Raw genomic sequence first — 5,110 nt, 5'->3', positions numbered from 1 at the left:
ATTCTAGCCTCCCCAATAACTTTAATTGAGATGCTCAATCAATTGGCAAATTAATTAAGGTTATTAATGCAAATTAGTTTTAACTGGCAAAATTAATACCAAATTGAGACTATATTTGCAATAATTTAAATTATTTAGCAATAACTAAATAGTTTAATAAAGGGAATTTCTGATTTTGTTGCGAGGGTCATAATTGCAAACCTTCTTTTTAATTTTTTGACCAATTCTGGTCATACTTGCAAAAGAATTTGATTTATTAGTTTTTTTTAAATAATTTGCTTCGCATAATTTGATGTCTTTTAGCTAATTAGTCTTCAACTTCTTATTTTAAGCATTTGCCCATTTTACCAAATACCCGCATTACCCCTATGTGAGTGTATACGTGTGATATACACCCCTATACATGTAATTTATTAAGGGGGTGGGGACATTTTTTTTAAATCACATATATATATACGCCCCTCCAAGTTTATCCGCCCCTTTCAGGGGCCATTTTGCAAACAAAACGTTTAGGGGCTAGGGTTAACCCTAGCTGTTCCACCACCTACCTACCACTGTTCTGGGTCACGCCCCATCGGTTGGAGGCGTAATATGCGGAGGAGAGGACGAAGCATTAAAAGCTTCATCCTTCTCTCACCAGAAAAATGTCCAACCAGGCCCTTATGTAAGTTTTTTTGCTCTGTTAGTTGTTGTATATACTCCACCGTCGATCTTTATTTTTTGGGACGATCTTGACCGTCGTTCATTTGCCCCACATCGACGTTTGTGTTGTTTTTTTCTATTTTGAGGTTTCTATAAATAGAAACCCCTATTCATGAGTAGAGGAGGTCGAAAAAAATCTTGATAAAAAGAGGGTTCTGGAATATTAGCCTATAAGTTAAATTTTTTCTCAAAATTTTCTAAGGTTTTTCGTTAATTCGAAAACAAAAGTCCAAAAATTATCTTTGCTTTTGCTTATTTTGCATTGTTGATCGAGTTTGGGAAGAGGTTATCTACATATCCTAATTTGGTCTTGGCCGTGCAAATAAAAGGTAATTTTTATACTTATTATTGCTTTTCGTTTATTTTCTGTATTTTTTTTTCTATTATTTATGTTGTTTTAGTTATTTTTATGAGTTTTCTGTGATTCTTGTTAGTTAAATATATTATTGCCTAGATTAATTAGGTTTTGTATGTGGTCTTGGTTATTTGTAGTTAGTTGCTGATAGGTTAAGTATTATTTAGGGATTTCATGGTTTGACTATTACTTGGTGTTCTATGATTCATTTCAATTTGATCTAAGTGTCACTAAGTGTTTGTTGCGGGCTAAATTATCATGTCTTCCTCTCATTCATTCTTAACTTTCCCCATAAACTAAATAGATTTTGATAAGTAAAATAAGCTAGCCTAAGTATATGTGTTTTTACTTAGACTATTAGGGTTTGTGTTAGTTTAGGGAGGTCATAAGGTGATAATGTCCCATCTATGGTGCTTGGCTGGTATTGTTTTCTTATATTTGTGTCACACCCCAAACCTGATAGGGTATGATGGGCACCCGACTCCTTACTCAAAGGCGAGCGAACCCACTGGTCCTCGTTATATTCATAACCTCACTGGACTCTTAAATCACGAAATGAAATGCATAATGAAAACTTGTCAAAAGCATTCTTTTCGTCGTTCTCAAATCAAGTAAAATCTCTAATCATATGAAATTTGTAACATAATGCATTATAGTACGTCAGCTTGCAGGGCCTCTTACAAGACTGACATGCTATGTACGTGACTCTGTCTGCAAAGTCTCTAACATAAATCAATATACCATAACATAGATACTTTGACTCGGCAACACACCGGAAGGAAACGGAGCTCGCCAATCCAGCTGGAACATCTTCTAACAATATCCTCTACTCATCTGTATACACCTGCGTGGCATGAAACACAGTGTCCACAAGAAAGGACGTCAGTACGAGCAATGTACTAAGTATGTAAGCCATGAACAGTAACATAGTAAGGGATGTAAAGTATGAATAATGACAGAATGGAAATATAGAGCATATCGTAAGATAAAAGAGTAACATGTACATATGAATGCCTTTTTGGCGGTGCCATGCATGCTTAGTACTGCGGAACATGCAGCCCGATCCACATATATACATATATACATATATCTATAGTAATACTTTCTTTGAAACCATTTCTTTTTCATATATATAGAAAATAGAACATATCATATTGCCGAGGCGACGGCTCCGCTCCATTCAACCCCATATATCCTGCGTCTGGGCATCCCGCGTCCGGGATGATATCATGTCACGCCAACTGATCAGGTGGTTACGCGTATATAACGCTCACCCCTTTTTCCCATATTCATATTACGCGTATATAACGCTCACCCCTTTTTTCCCATATTCCCCATGTACATATACATATATCATATAACCAGCATGCAGGAGAGCCCAAGAAAAGCTATAACTCTATCGGAGTGACGTAAGGTCGGTAACCTCCGATTATATTATGGAATAATCATCATCGCTTTGTCTCACCTTGAAGGAACAATTACTACAATGTGAGACTATCAATGAAGATTAACATCAAGAGAAAACATAAAACAAGGTCATAAATCTTATAAGGAGTCAATCCATATACTTTGGAATCCTTAAAAATAGTCATCATCCATGAATAAAATTGAGAAGTCAAGAAATAGCTTAACATTCTTATATCGTCATTAAAATCGTAAACATGGAACCTTTAAACATGAAATCATTCTCATAATAATTGCCATAGAAAAATATTCTCATCTTTGGCATCATTGCCATCATGATAAAAACATGTCCATCCTTGTTGTCATAAGAGCTTACAAAATCATAAACCTCTGTTTTGGAAAAATACGGGCATTTTGGAAAACATTTGCGGGTTATCGGGAAAGTAATCATGCCTTGGGACCATAGACTTCTAACTTTTGAAAACAGGGAGCTACGGAAGCATTCATGAAAATAGTAATATAGGAATCATGCCTTTGAAAGAAAGGGACGAGCCTTAACATACCTGTTCCACCTCTTAATAGCTACGCTTATTCGTCCGAGCTCGTAAGTCTACATTTAAGAGGATTCACACTAACGTTAGGCTCTTTATTTCACATTTGTTCCAAGTTTCAAATCAGACTATTCTATATTCTGCCGAAAATCGGGCAGCATCTCCCCTGTTTATATGCCCAGCCCAAAATTACAATTCAGCAACCAATCAACAACAACAATAATACCAGCATCAACAACCCTATTATTCATACCAATATATTTCATAAACATCCCACATGATGTTTTTCAACGTACAACAACAATATACACTTCCTTCCATCCAATCAAGGAGTATAATCTCATCAACACACCAACAATGTTAGATACCATTTTTTTTATACGCATAAATCAGTCCATCCACACGGCCACAACATGTTCAAAACAGCCCATAAACACAACAACTACAACACAACACTTTATGACCCTTCCTCCATAACTATTTTCGTTTTTAAAGCTTGCTAGACCGTCAAATAAACTCAACACAAGAGATGGGATGAATAACATACCTTATACTTGAAGAAACTCAGCCACCTCAAATGTTTTCCAACACCAAGCTTAAGTAGAAGCAAGAACAATCACCTTTCACGGACTAGTTTGGCGTAATCTTGTTAAATTCTTGATTTATCGGACTATAATGTTTGGGAGATGTTTTGAGAGACTTATAGGACCTTTTGGAATGTTATTATGCTGAAAAGAACGGTTCCACCGACTTACTCATATGGGGCCCGCGGAGCCATTTTGGCAGCTTAGGGTCTTGCTCTTAAAATGGCCATAACTTATTATCCCGATATGGTGTGAGGGCCCACGACTTTGTGTTTTTCCAAATTCCAAACGTATAATAGCATTTTGGCCCCTCCAAGTCAGGTCATCCGAAAACGTATCTTTAAATCATCCTTTTGGAGGGCTTATGCCCATCTTTGGCTTAAGGGCCCTTCTTAAGATTTGCTCAAATTTCCATGTACTACTCGTATCACTTTTCATATGTCCTTTACAAAATTCCGACATGTCGGCCCCACCTTAACTTATGGTTACGAGGGCTGTCATCAAGTAACTTGTTAACTGATTTACTCCATACGATCTCCAAATGTCATCTATATATTCTTATACTTAGATAATATAATTTTCATCCCTAATCCTTGTATAACTCTGCTCCCCCTTGATCTCATACTAAGCCGTCCACAGTCTTGATAACGCAAAATTTTCCAGGGTGTAAGATCCTTCCCCCCTTAGAAACATTCGTCCTCGAATGTTATGGTTTACAACCCACGACATCTTTTGATTTGTTAGAACAATCATTCTTCCCTTAGGGGCCGATTACTGTTCACTTAGACTATAACTTGGTTTAGTTTCTTCTTATCCTCCCTTAACTCTTTCGTTGCTTCAGTCAGTTTCTTCTACTTCTTTGTCCTTATGTACATGATCGGAAATTAACTAGCATCTCGCTTTCATTTTGTCTCCATTATTGTAGTCTTGACTTAACGTGCCATAACTATTCATCGGCCTGTAAGTATCCTCTTTTTCTCGCTCCTTGTTTCCCTACTAGTGGGAAATTACCTTGCTCATATACGGCGCACTCTTTGCGTTTATCTCTTCAGTACCATCTCGGGTTGTCCTTTTTATACATGTTGATCTTGGATATACATTACATTGACTCCTTGTAGTTCATTGGTCAGGTTCATTAGTCCTCACATCTTGTCGCTATCTCTCTTACCCTTACATTCCTAGTGTTTATCCAACACGGCCTTGTCACTAGTGGGCATAATGGTTGTGTTCCTTAAACTATTCCTCCCAGTTCCTTTCCAAGACCACTTCCTTCGATCCAAAGTACGTATATACATAATGGTTCATCACCCTTTACTATCCTTCACAGTACCATTATACTTATGGTAATTCATAATCCGAGTTCAACTAATTTCATAGCTCGCAACATCTTTGAGCTCCTGCTACAACGTTTCTTTACTTCCTTCCCTCACATCTCTCAACAAAATCCCAGAAGCATAGGACTATGGAAATTCTTCTATTATGACTCTCTTGCAACTCAAGTATACCTGTCTTCG

Source organism: Lycium barbarum, chromosome 6 (genome assembly GCF_019175385.1).
Source record: "Lycium barbarum isolate Lr01 chromosome 6, ASM1917538v2, whole genome shotgun sequence".
In the NCBI taxonomy this organism is placed as follows: Eukaryota; Viridiplantae; Streptophyta; class Magnoliopsida; order Solanales; family Solanaceae; genus Lycium; species Lycium barbarum.
This window is presented reverse-complemented; position numbering follows the sequence as displayed.